This window comes from Myzus persicae, unplaced genomic scaffold, assembly GCF_001856785.1.
Source record: "Myzus persicae strain clone G006 unplaced genomic scaffold, MPER_G0061.0, whole genome shotgun sequence".
Lineage (NCBI taxonomy): Eukaryota > Metazoa > Arthropoda > Insecta > Hemiptera > Aphididae > Myzus > Myzus persicae.
The window spans coordinates 202,331-217,519 of record NW_019104044.1 but is presented as its reverse complement, the minus strand read 5'-3'; the positions used below and the strand labels follow the sequence as shown (position 1 = coordinate 217,519).

The 15,189-nt window shown below is 28.7% G+C and overlaps 1 protein-coding gene across 19 annotated transcripts in view; it reads right to left on the bottom strand.

Annotated features, from left to right (window-relative positions):
- Positions 1-15,189, bottom strand: part of LOC111037941 (voltage-dependent calcium channel type A subunit alpha-1) — a 263,106-nt gene that overhangs the window by 63,000 nt on the left and 184,917 nt on the right. The window contains exon 1 of one of the 19 annotated variants that reach the window (XM_022320810.1): positions 7,304-7,463. The exons of the other annotated variants lie outside the window; for them this stretch is intronic. The gene's annotated coding sequence lies outside the window, so the exon portion shown is untranslated. Of the gene's footprint in view, positions 1-7,303; positions 7,464-15,189 lie in introns of those variants that run through there. 19 annotated transcript variants of the gene reach the window in all.

Sequence of the window (15,189 nt, the reverse complement as noted above, 5' to 3'; positions counted from 1 at the left end):
CGATTATCCACGGGACCAAGTAGAGTACAGACGACCGACTATCTTTATATTATAATGTGCACCAACATAATAGTATTAGTAATTAATAATGCTATAATAATAGTATAATAATGAATAAGAATTCTTTGATTGCGTTGTACAATATTATATTATTTTATCGACACACGCTTTCTGTATGGATTATATTTATTACAATTTCCGTTCACTTTTTTTTTTACATAAAAAACGTCGCCAAAACACGTACATTATTGCGATAACAGCTGTATTAAAATAAAATGTATTACAATTTTCGGCAGTTTGAATTGAGATACCTTACCCCTAAGCACGTCATCCAGAATGAAATTCTCCGAAAATGGTATAACCCAGAACCACTTATTACATTAATACGACTTTGGTCGGAATCCTAGCTTCCCAGTGCTCACTGGTTACGTGGAGATTATTATATTCTATAGGTATACATGGCAAATACATAATATTATATTTTGAAAATAATTATTAAATATTCCGCTCTGCCGGTTTGATTTCAAATGGACCTCGTAGACGGATGGCAGCTCTACTTACCTATTACAATTACGCTTCACATTTCTTTGTTAAAATAACATTATTATTATTATCTAATCGCATTCTCCCCATATAAAATATATTTAGTACGTCGATGGCGGTGTATAATATCATATGCCAGTATGTCATGATATTATTATTATTATTAATATTATTATTATAGTGAGGTTAGAATATAGAGAACCCGGCGACGGAAACGGTTATAACACTTCCCGTTTAAACGCGATCGTCGTAGAGTATATTATCATAATATAGTATTATGTTTTATTGAACTGATATCAACTTACTATACTATAATATGTATATTATATGCAATGGCATATTTATAGTGGGGAGAGTGCAATGAACCCCCTCCCGCGGTTAAATGTGTAGATGTTTTATATTGTATAATAATTATTAATAAATTGAGAATAAATTATTATAATAATTACATATTATGTATATTTCTTGTGGATATTGGTGAATAATAAAATTGTGCAATGTATTTAATTATTAATTAATAATGTAGCCTAATGTAGAAAATATATTAATTTATATTAAAAATTATCTACATAAAATATAGCAAAATAATATTAATATATAAGTATTACTATAAAACATATGCAAATATATTTACTATTTTCATATAACTACCTAGCTTGTAGTATTGCCGCATTAGTGATTGGGCAATCGTGGCCCGTGGGAGTAGTTAGGTACATCTAATAAACAAAAGCCATGAAATCGTTCTGTCATAGTCAAATTCCTATTGGTGATAGTAGGACAAATTGGACTCGAATTTGAGGCACAATATTTATAATATTACATAATAAATAATTATCTTTACGAAATCTATATATACGTAGCTCAGTGGCGTAACTACACGGGGTGGCATGGATGTGTATCAAAACGAGGCCCTTGGAGTTTTAAAATGGTAGTATTTACATAAATAAATTCCAAATTTTAAAATAATTGATAATATTCTTTTTAAAAAATGTTAAATCTAGCGTACATATATCCACCTGCAAGGTGTATCGAAATAACTTGATTTGTATAAAATTGAACCACCTATATTATTATATTATTATATTATTAATGTTCTTTATCTGGCACAGCTTAATATTGTATATTGCACAAAACATGCAACATTATAATGAGTAAAATACAAGAGCACTGACGGAGTCAGTAGAAAAAAAAAATACTCATTTAAGTAATAATGGTAAAATGTTGACACTGTAAGCTCAATCATTAGTATTAATTTAAATTATATAGGGCCCTTGCAGCTTGTCATTAAAATAAATAGTTACCTAAATATTTATAAAATACGAGTATTTTTTAATTCGTTTATTGTATAAGCTGGTGTATAATGCACCTAAATACTAAATGGAAGCTTAATAACATAAACAACCCATCATATACACATCGGAAGGTATTTATGATTTAATTTAATAGAAAAATATTTTTATTTCAACGATTTAAACATCAATATAGTATATACATTATATGTTTTACTTTGACTCATTTTTAAACGAGGGCAATATCATTTGAACAAGTTATTATGAGAGAAACAATGCCATACCATTTTCTATCATAAGCAATATAATCCATTAATATGGATAAATTTATATACTTTAGATTTAAATCCATACAAATCAGAGAAGTTGTCCTCTTTCATTCTACCATTCTTTATTATATATTTTATGCTACGACATTCAATATACTAATAATAACTGTTATTTAACAGTATACACCTATTATAATATTTACAAAATGGTCTAAAATCGTTAAGACTGACAGTGAAAAACACAATTATAAGCAGTAAATGCACACTATTATAATTACAATACATCTAATAATAATCCATAGATGCGTGTGCATAATATAATATTGTGTGCTAAAATGTGCACATATATATTATATATATTATGTAAAATATAAATATTATATTATAATACGTACATTGAACATTGTACCGTAGATCACAGTTTAGAGGTTGTGAGAGGAGTGAGATATTGTACTCTATAGCGATGTGTGTGTGGAAAAAAAAGAGGAGAAAGATAACGCGATAAATTTTAACAGTATGGTAATGTTTAGGGGAAAAGGCCGAATGTAGGGTCCGTTTGCGCTATATCGATCCCGTGTTTTATATAGGCCACGTTCCTCGTTGAATCTACCATCGCCGAGTGAGTGTATTTGTGTGTTTTTAAAATTATTTTATGTGGTCTGCTAAAATCAAATGCGAAAACCCGGCTCTTGTCGTCTTTTCCGTACACCACACACACGCATACACACATACAAACAGTTTATTCCACAATGAGTGTATAATAATACATTATGCATTATCGTTGTTCGACGATAAACATTAAATTCTTTTAAATGCATATTATCATCATTGCAACACAATAATAATGTTTTTTAATACAATTTATATTTTGATCGGTACAACGGTAAATATATATAAATGATATACATAATACTATGTTTCTTCTCTAAAAACTCGAAACTCACATTTATTTTTTAATTTTTGATGTATTTTTGTACCTATATTACATTAAACAGAGTGCGGTGCTAAATTTAATTGGCACTCCTATTAAACATAGATATTCAAACATTTTCCGCCTTTTAAAATGTTACAACTTTTGCTACCCCCTTTGAACGGCTCTGATCATACTCACATTCCATAGAAGTTAAATGTATCCATCATATACTTCTATTATTATATATTTATATGTATATTATACAGGTACCTACTATCGAATTCACCAGTAAATCATTATACACAAGCCATTTGTGAAAATAGCTCATAAAATGCTAACCAACCAGAATATTATAATAATCGACTATCTACAACTGGTGTAGTACGTTACGTAATTAAATTTCTATTTAAAATATACGTATTCAAATAGTGTTTGTTACGTAGTGTGGAAATCGAAATTAATTACAAATAATATTAACCACGCGGCACAGGAATAATGGTGCTCACACATACACCCACACGTCGTATTTCACAAAGAGAACAACATACAATGTTATAACAATGGAGTATTTATATAAACATACAATCGTAGTTTAAAAACGAAAGAAAACATATACGACTATAACGGAGTCTGCGAATGAATTTGCAATATTGGATTCATATGGTTATTACATAGGCAATACAATCATACCTTTATACATTTGTAAGACTTTAGTGTGAACTGCATTAATAATTATTGTATTAATGAGAAGTCAATTATAACATTTTAAAGGGCGTTGCGACGGTAACAATATGTAAACCTTAAAACTACAATTTCCTACACCCAATACGTTTAATAAAAACTGTTACTGATTTCCAAATTCGCTATGCAATATTATATTAATATGTATGCTGTATAGCGTGCAATGTCAAATTATACGTAATAAATAAATTGAATAATAAGTAGGAAACTTAAAAAAATACTTATACATTATAAAAATGATACCACTACGGCGCTACTAGAATATAATAATAATTTACTTAATGAGTTTTTTACTGCATTGACATGCATATTTATTACTATTATTTTCAATATTGTAATGTTGTTAGTTACAGAATAATTTGTGACACGGTATAAAACAGTATATCAGATAATATAAATATTTTTTTACCACATTTGAATTACTATTAGAATTTTGCATAAAACAAAAACATTGAACAAATAATTATTTTTAAAAAAAAATGCATAATACAAAATGTTTATGGTATACTTGCACGTACAATCGATATAATTTAATTAAATAAGAAAAGTATGGGTACATAATGACGCGTTCACCTTCAGACCGCGCCTCAATCGATTATAAAGTGCACACTGCACACTGCACATGCGTACTAGTCAACAGACGACTACCAACAAATCATATTTTAGTAGCTGGGTGAATTCAGAATATTTAGATATTCCAAATGATAGAAAAAATTTTAAACCATCATTTGACAAATAAATGTATTATAATATAAATGCATTGCATATATTATTTTTTTTTAAATGTGGTAATTACATAGTAATAGCACATACAGTTTTCTAATACGTTCAAATTTTGCTAATTGGACAATTTTTTCCGTACCTACATCACTTTTTATAGTGCCATAAAGTAACGAAAAATTCAATTGGAAATTATTATATTATAATAACGTACATCACTCATTAGTATGATGATAATATTTTAATATCATGGTATACCTACAAAGAAATTAAAGTAAAAAAAAAAATAATAATAATAATAATATGGATTTCAGCACAACGAATCTTTTACGCAGAAAACTATGACGATCGGTTATGGACTCGTGGTGTTAAATATACATTCGCATAAGGCACGTAATACTAATTTCATTGACTTTTTGCCATTGAATGAACGAATAAGTATAGGTTGAATAGGAGTACCGCGTAAAATTACTATAATATTAAAGCTACGCCCACGTTTCAAAATAAAAAAAAAATCCATAAAAACTATTGTAAGATCAATTTGTTTTATTTATTTTAGACGTCACATCAACACAACCAAAATTAAAAATAATATTTCATAGATACGATACGATTAAACACATATTATATAGAGAAAATTTCCCTGTAAAAAATGCCAATATGCCAATATATCAAGGCAGGTAACTAGGTAGGGAGTAGTTTTTTTTAAATTATAAAACCAATATATTCATTGCTCCGTTCAGAATCTATAAAATATTTACTTAAAGAACTAAAATTATATCTACATTATAATATTATATAGGTAATAATTTCAGTGTTCTATTCAGACTGCATACGTCAACATGCATATTAAAATGTAGTATGGTGCATCGTCTAAAAAATGAAGACAAAAATAATAATAATAATAATAATAAAAATAATATTGTCGTACTTTTGGAAACAATACCTCACCGAAACATACAGATAGCCAGTAGATATATAATTATTGATTTGAGAATTAATACAGTGTTGAGTAAAAGTACGTCAACGTTTAAAGTTTATAAGGATAATAATATGTAAATCACACTTATTTAGTTTAAAATTCATAAATCATAAAAAATATACATTTATACATAATATGTAGGAATATAAATTATGGGTTTGTAACATATTATGTAATTTAATTATCAGAATAAAAAGTTTATAATATTTAATATGATGATTTATGAAAATTCTGTTAACAAAGTTTACCACGATTCACTCATAATATCATTAATTTTGGCATTTAGATTTTTTTTGTGTCAAATTTAATTTATTTTAACATCAATGAAGTACATCTCTTTAAATTTTAAAGTATTGATCAAGTCAATGAATGCATATTATATTTTATTGAAACGTATCAATTGCAAAATATAAATATATAATAATCTTAACAAACTTTAGCAGTATTATTGGTTAACAGTACAGTATTTTTCCCGACACCATGGGACACACCCATTTGTATAGAGCTTAATTCTTTTGTTGCGATTCAAATTTAAAATTAAGTTTTACTTCAGGTTTTGAATTGAGCTTATACATTGTGTAGGTACCTACCTACTCTATGACCAACTCACAGACCTAATCATTCATTATTTCATTTAATATTAATAGTCTAATCAATAAGAATAATGTTGTACAACAATTTTTCTCAACATTTCGGGGTTTACGCAGTTTGTTTTTAATTTTTCAAAATTAATGAGGTATATTGGCGATAATGTTATTATTATATCAATGGCCGATCCGTGTTAAGAATCGATCTGCACCATAGCAGTAAATAAACCGACCAACGTTATTTTTTGCCCTCTAGTGAAATTTTTGCCGACCTCTTTCTCTACATCATGGTGGCAGCGGTAGTATGGTGTGGTTATGTTTTCAATCGATTTCAGGGTGGGTAGGCAGGGTACTCACCCGCATCGGAGCAGAGCAATAAATAAATAAATTCAAATCGGAAACGGTAAATGATCCTCGGGCCGGGTACGCGCGCGCACCAACGGGTGTATACACCTATGTATACATAGGATATACATATATTATAGCCTCGTTGACATATTATTAACTGATCACATTGTCGAGTAAATAAGATACACCCCTATTATTTTATTATATTATACAATAATGTGTAAGTACTTTTTTTTCCACTAAATTATCCAATATGTGAAAAAATCACATTTAATGTAACCTAACCTAACCTAGAATAGAAATAAAATGGAATTTCTAAAAACTAGAATACAATTATTTTTTCCAATGTGATTTCTCGTCCAAATAAATTTGTAAAAAATAATACAACTAAACAACAAATAATCATTATGTCTTCGTAGAGTAAATAAGTGTAAACATTTTAAAATACAATGCATATACAACAATACGAATAGTTATATTGTATATAACGACGAATTTTTATAAAATACATTATCAGTTGCGGTAGGTAAGAATAGATTTTTGATACCAAAAGCTACAATATTATGTTTTTTTTAATAGTACAACCAAAACAATGCACTGTAATATTACGTGCATCAAGTCCAGTCTTTTGTTAAAGTATAATTAATCAATTAATAACTATAAATAATTATCACAAGTAAAATAATTTAATCACATCTATACAAGTAAACAACAACTATATTTCTATAAAATATTTTAAATACCTATACATATTTTTTTTAGCAATAACATCGTGCATTCCCGGAACCAAAAACTACGTACATAATTATCATTATTTTCGAATCTGTATGATTATTGATCATATTATAATATAATAAATATGCACTCATCAAACTGAACACACACACAAAACACTATATATTATTTCTTACTTAATTTAAGAGTCGTCTGCTATTATAATATTATTTTCATCATCATCGTCGGCCGTCGCAATATTCACGAGGTGTCGACTTTATACAGTACACTGATTTTCGCGGTCGTGCGTGTGCGCACCAAACTAATATACCGGAGTCCGGGTAACGTGGCAGTGGCGTTATAGGAGGGTGGGTAAGGGAGGACTCCGATCGAGCCGAGAGAGGTACCGACACCGTATAACGAAATTGTTGGTAATCATTTAAAGAGCGACCAGGCCCGCTGGCTGGCTAGCGGGAGAGCAGCCACCGCCGCCGCCGCCTCCGACAATATAATATAGCTACGCTAATTGGATTATATTGAATATAATTCCACTAAACCGTCTAAAGAGCCGCGTAATTCGACGTTCGAAATACTCTTTGTCACGTTTTAACTGTAGTGCTCCATCTAAGTGTGTGTGTGTGTGTGTGTGTGTGTGTGTGTGTGTGTGTGTGCGTGTGTGTGTGTGTGTGTGTATTATTTAGGCACTGCATTTACACACTGCAGTTTTTATTTTAGCGTATAATAACTATACTGCAGAATCGCAAACGATATAATGTTATAATTTATGGATCGAGGAAAAAACAAAATGGGAACAAAAGATACCTACCACGCCTAACTCAAGACGACGTCCTATTACCGTATCCAATTTCAGACCCAGAAAATTAATTAACTGTGTAAACTGATAAATTAAATTGTAAATATTTTGTAAAACATCATAAAAACGTGAAGTGTCATGTTGACGCAGTATTAAATTATATTCAAACACAAAACATAAATTAATAACGTTTTTGTATTTACTTATTTAAGACTACCGTACTCAAATAATAATAAATAATGAATTTTTCACATATACACACCATTATATTATAATACACTACAAAATTATGGTATCGAAACATTGTGAGGGGGAAGCTAAGTTGAACATATAATATTATGATATGGGCCCGCGTCCGACAATGCTCATCTATACCCATTATCTATATCGTTAGTAGTCACAGAAAGTTAAAGAACTCGAAAACCACTAGCTTGAAAATTTATTTCAAAATGTCCAGGAAAATTATAGACTAAATAATGTACAGTAGAAAAGATGGAGGTTTTCATTTGAAAACAGAAGTTTGTATTTTCAGAGGAGACTTTAGTTTGCTTAGTGTAGGACAAAACATTTCAAGAACTTGAAAATACGGTCTTTGATAGTGTAATTAAAAATTCCAAAATCAGATTTTGAATAACTGCATTTTTTTTTAAGGAGAAAAAGGGGGTGGGAGTGCTTGGGGATATACAGTGCATAAATGTGCAATACATACGAGTATTATAATTTATGTAATGGCACCACCAGGAATCTGTGCAAGGTCAATACGTATGCAAAAGACTACTGAACACCGAAACATATTTATACTTGGTACATATAATGATATTATGGTATTATACTCTTATTATATTATGTGGTTATTATAACTTATAATTCGTATTATTGAAACGAGCTGAAGTATAAATCCTATCAAAACGATAATAATAGTATGTGAGTATTTTGTTATATTATGCGATATTTAAGATTTATTTGCGCAATATTATATTATATGTGAGCGTGTACAACAGCACTACAGCGAGACCCTAAACGGTTCGTTCCGTTTCAAGAAAAAAAGAACTATGAATACGACATAATAATAATATAATAGCTTATTCACGACATGGTATATAATATTATATAATGGTATATAATATTATATAATGGCATATAAATTACGAAAACTTTTAGAAAACGTAATTTATGGCGTACATGTATTTTTCTTTCGTCGAAATGAAGGGTTTCGTTTTATTTTTCGTCAATAAGCAGGCGTCAATCGATTTTCAATTCGATCATTTGCGAGCTGTAATGATAATGTAGCTAGTTTGGGCAGATTTCAAGTATATTTCTGAGTTTTTGACAACTTTTTCGGTAATACGATCGCTCTAATGATCAAACGTTCCATCTTATCGTAAGGATTTTTATTTAATGACCCTTCAGTACAAGTGTGCAAACGCCGTCGATATTTTACCATTTTCCCATTTTTTATGATTATGCCTATTATAATATTGAAAAAAATATAATTTATAGTTGCCACAAATCATAGAGTTTGATACTGCAGTATGAACCTACCTACTATTCAAATAATTATTATACTAATCATCCCGAATATTGCGTAGGCATATGAAATATAATAATACCTAAGTATTAACTTGTAAAACAATTTATTATGAGTATTGCGAGTGTATAAAATATCAATAGTTCGTAACATTTTATTGCTTCAGAAATAAATACTCTGAAACCGTTCCAATAAAATATAGTACCTAAGTACTCAAACGAATCCGCTGGAACAATAAAAAAAATCATCTACTCTAACGACTTATGAACCTTTTGTACATAAAATATCATGTAACACGACTACACGAGTCGTATTATATTGTATTACAGCCCAAACATCAGATTTCAACACGAAATGAGTATAAAGAAAACAACCGAGAGAGTCACTCTGCACTATACTATAATAATATTTTGTTGATTGTCAATAGCATACCCTTATTATAGCCATAGAGTAGATCACTGCACCGATTGGGGGAAGGGGAAACCTTTTCTTAATGCTTATGACTTATCATTTAATCAGTGTACCAATTATTTTATATTCGTACAAAATAATAGGTTTTAGAATATAGTTCCCCCCTCCTTCCTGAAAATCTCAATTTGGGCTCCTATGGACCACTGCAGTAATGTATGACTTGTTAAATATTAATTCAATATGATACTGAACTAGATTCTGCTAGAAATTATTCTGAGCGGAAACGTCCTGTTAGAGTACCTACCTATTTTTAAGGATTTTTATTACGTATTTTTGATTGATTGGCAGCTACCTAAAAGTAATCTGATTAAAATCCAGCTAAAATTAAGTCGCATATTATATTATAATACACTGATATAATTATAACAGTATTTCATTTTATAATATTACTATTACAGTATTACAGCTGTTATTAATTTCAACCCAAAAAACCTATGGAGCGGTATACCATTAAGAATGGATGTGGATAATTATATTTTAATTATATAATTAAATATATTTCGTTGTATATCAAAATATTTTTAAAATTTTATTGTGTGTAGTAAATTATGATTGATATTAATGGCAATGAGTTTCATTTTCTTGCGAACAATTTTGAAAATTATAACATATTCCTAAAACGCTAATAGAAATTTTTTATTAAGATTTGGTTATTCTTTTCCGAACAACATTAAAACAACAAAAACGGTTTTATGAAAAATTGATGTTGGGGCAATGATATAATATGATCCTGTATTCTGTTATTTATTTTTAAGTTTACCTTCATCGTTAAGAACATAACAAAGATTTTTTACTATTAACCCACTCCTAATGTGTCAACAATTGGATCCAATTCATTACCAAAAACCACTCTAGAACTCGAAGATCAAAATCATTTTATATTTTTTCTACTATGCACTCATCGTTGCAGTGTAACCAATTATACATTTATCACTCTTTTAAAATGTATACAAAATGTATGCTTGTTTCGAAACCTAATACAGAATATGATAGGTATAATATGTTTATGCACACAGCTACATAAAATTACAGTATACCAATGTTGTTATGTGTAAGACTTGGTGTAGTGTTACATTACTGCACATTGGTTGACAGTTGCACAAGTGTTAATAATTCACAACGTTATGGTGAAATATTTCATATATTTTCATTATGTCGATTATAATCAATATCCTTATATCGGAATACTTTTAAGTTTCTCCTGCATTGCTTGTAATTTGTTGTAAATAATAATTTATTATTGTCATAAACTATTTTTAAAAATATCAAAACATTTTTTTAATAACTCAATGATCATGTGAGAAAAACTTTATTTTAATAATAAAAAATAAAATTGAATATTTATGTAGGTAGCTAACAAATTCTGTGTATTTATTATTTTAGAAAAATGTTATTATTAACGAAGATGATTTCGATTAAAAATTAAAACTGCGCTTTACTAAATTATCGAATAAACATAACATTTAAAATTATAATATAAAATATATCATGTATGCACCTATAATACATTGATAAATAGTATACAACTGAAGCGACTTCGATGTATTTTCGAAGATATTAAATCAAAAACAATATTAATCAAAGATCACTACGACGATGTATAGTGTTTGATACACTACTATAATCGCAGTTTCATTTTGCTTTGGTTAATTTGTTATATGGGCAAGGGGCTTAACAATGATCACTCATGAGTTTTGTATGCTAACGCTGTTGGTATATGACAATAATTATTTAGACTTTTGTAGTAACCTTTGTACAACGAATCTATCTACATACCTTTATTGAATTTAAATTCTTTTAGCATTTAACCATTTTAACCTTGTGTGATAAACCTTATATACGTACGTATGTATATCACATTATCGTAATATACATACGTATAGATGGATAATTGGATGTCGTTGGTAACCATACAACGTTGATAACGTGTAAACATACACACAAAATATTATATATAATAACCACCTCATAGGTTACACGGAAAAGGTGATATACAAATCCAATAAGTGTCATTTCCGTTCTCATTTTATACACGTATTGATTTTAACCTATTTTAATGATAGAGGCAAATTCGATATAAATAATTTTTTTTCAAACTTATTGCAACTCATTTTTTTTTAAAATTTAAATTCGATTTTATATATGCAGAGTATATAAAAAATATACTTAAAAAAACTATATATTTTATGTACGTATTTATATATTATTCAAAACAGCAATTATATGTGACCCCCTCGTTGGTTGATTCACAATATTATATTATTTACGAATTTGAAAAGACAGTCAAATGGTGTGTAATGAGTACTTAATGCGAAAATATAACAAAATATCGATAACACGTAGGTAGTCAGTATGATATTAAATAAAGTTATAATGCGCTTGATGATAATATCGGCGTTCGTGTGTAAGGTAGTGGTTAGGATACGCGGGGACAAATAATAATTATTTCACCAGAAATAAAAATAGCCAGCCAGTCAGATAGTGTCAATATTACTGGTTATTTTAATGGGCTATGAAGTTGACTTTTCCATTAAAAAAATAATATAATTTTAGTAAGTTGGTAACAATATTGCGGTATGCAATTGTTTTCGACGATAATTAGTAATTATACCTCCTTATCTACATAGGTATTAGTAGTTTTTAATACAATACATTCGGATCTGATAATTTAAACGAAATAGTAGATTGTATATACGATTTCCAATCCATAGGAATGGAATAAAATATATATGGGATGGTACACATAAAAATGTTTTTGAATTCATTCTATTATAGGGTCACAAGCATTAGAAGAAAATGCATCGTTGTAAAACCACTAAAATAAATACATTGCTCGATTCACTGAAAATCTATAACGTTAAAAAATACTGTAAATAACTCAACCATACTAAAAAATATAACTCTCCTATTCTGCTATTTTAGTAGTTTAGTATCAACCTATGTGAGAGTATAGTTTTCAATGTAACCATATACTTCATTGCTAATTATGAGTGTTTAATGTTTAGGACATACCTAGGTTGAACCATTTCAGAATTTTTTTGAGGTGGAAATAATAATATTTTAGAGATGTCGTTAGGTTTTTATACCACTCATCGCTATAAATATTTTTATGACTCATGCGGGTTATGAGTCAGTAAAGTCAGTAAAAGTTTTCAGTTTATTATTAAATTGCGTTATGGAATTAAAAAAACAACAATTAAATTTTAGTAGTTATTAGTGTTATTACATTAGTCACGTAAATGATTAATTGCAATAAGACTAAATTATGCCTACACACAACGTTAATGGTTAACAATAATATTATAACCGCAATATGTATCAGGAGAGTATGTATAGATATCCAATTTGCCATGTATAAAAGTGTTTAAGCTATCAGGTCAAAAGCAGTCTTATGCCTACTAATAACTTAATGTGGGTAGTGGTTAACTTCCATTATTAACACTCTGAGACGAACGACTTTTACATAATATTCATTCGGTCGATTCCTGGCGGGCGCATCGCGCAGAGGGATCTATGACATTGAAATCTAGTTTAGATTACAACAATATTGAAAGGGTTCAATTATCTGATAACTACCTATCATCATTTGTATTTACAATCAGGAAAAGTGTATACTATAATAATTGAAACTGTTTTCAAGCTCATGGAGTATGATTTGAATTGATCTAGTTACAGCAATAGGAACCATAGTGTCTTATTTTCATGAATCACTGAAAAATTATAATTTAGGAAGTCTTTTTTAGTAACACTTGGTAAAATGTGCTATGTAAAATATGTCCCAGTATAATACATTTTTAAAATGTTTTAAATTATACGTTATAATATACTCATTTCTTTAAATTAAAAATAATATAATATATTTTGTACAATATATGTACCTGAGAATATAATATGTAGTTTTTATAGTTTTATACATTATACATAAGCAATTCAAACAAATACTTAAAGCCATATTACGACATACATCGTCACTCGTCAATCATGTTTTATATCATGTCCACAATTTTTTTTAAATCATTTTTTCTAGTTGGTCTACTACATGAACAAAATATTAAACATAGACAACGTTTATGTTTAAAAAAAAATACGTCCAATCAATCCCGATATATATTAAAATATTTTTCTCACACACAAAACTCTATACATATACTCTGACACTATATATATACTCGTACCTATTCATTTTTAAGCAGTTTTCGATCACTGCGATATCGGAGTGAGTGTCCATTTCAATATCACATACATATGGAAAATTGGAGTTCTGATGATGAAAGGCCGTGGCTTCGTGGACTATAAGGACTATTGCTGACTCTCGGTCATCGGTCAAAATGTTTTGCTGATTGAGCGTTTCAACGGGCGAGACGATGGTGGAAACGTCAACGACGTCGACGACGTTAGAAATGCAAAGGCAATAATTTACGTCACTCTGCAGTAAAAACGTCGAATAATAAGAATGCTAACCCCTATCAAAAATAATGAAAGCAAATCCGAAACCCAAATGATATAATATATTATTAGCAACGTATGTACTTATACTATACACAGGTTTTCAGATTTCTCTTTCTGAGCTGTAATTGTATTTTTGGTGCAAATTCCATCAAAATAAAACAAGGCATACCTAATATTTTACTTGAATTTTACCATGATAAGGTCAATAAAAGAGCAAAAGATTAAATTGTATATAAAAAATAACTGTATACCTGTATTTAATCTAAAGAAATCGATCGTGATTTTTTTTTATGTAGTTGTAAATGAAATAAAGTGCTAAATCAATGTAATAACCGTACATGATTGGGTTTTGGGTATTCATAGTAGGATAGAAACTGTAACCTAATCTACCGAGCTCTCCATAAGGGGACCTAGAATTAAATTATTCAGTGTTTTCACATTTGTGACAAATAGTGGAAATTTCAGTATAATCTGGTCTATTTATAAATATTCTGAAATTATCTAATTTTATACTTTTTTTCCGATTTTTGAATCGTGAAATTTTTGTTTGTGTGTTAGAACAATTGGAAATTTAAAAAATCTCCATCGTAAGCTGTTATTACAGCAACTAAAATATATCAAAAATGCATTATGAAAATGTATTTTATAAGCATTTGAATTTCGAACATAAACAAATTTCGAAGAAATCTCGAAAATTTGAAAATTATTTTTATTTAATTATTGCCAATTCTTTTAATTATATACCTGTCTGTGAGTTTGAAAATGTTATTAATCTTAGATTTCATATTTATTTTATTGTATTTTATTTCTATATTTTATTA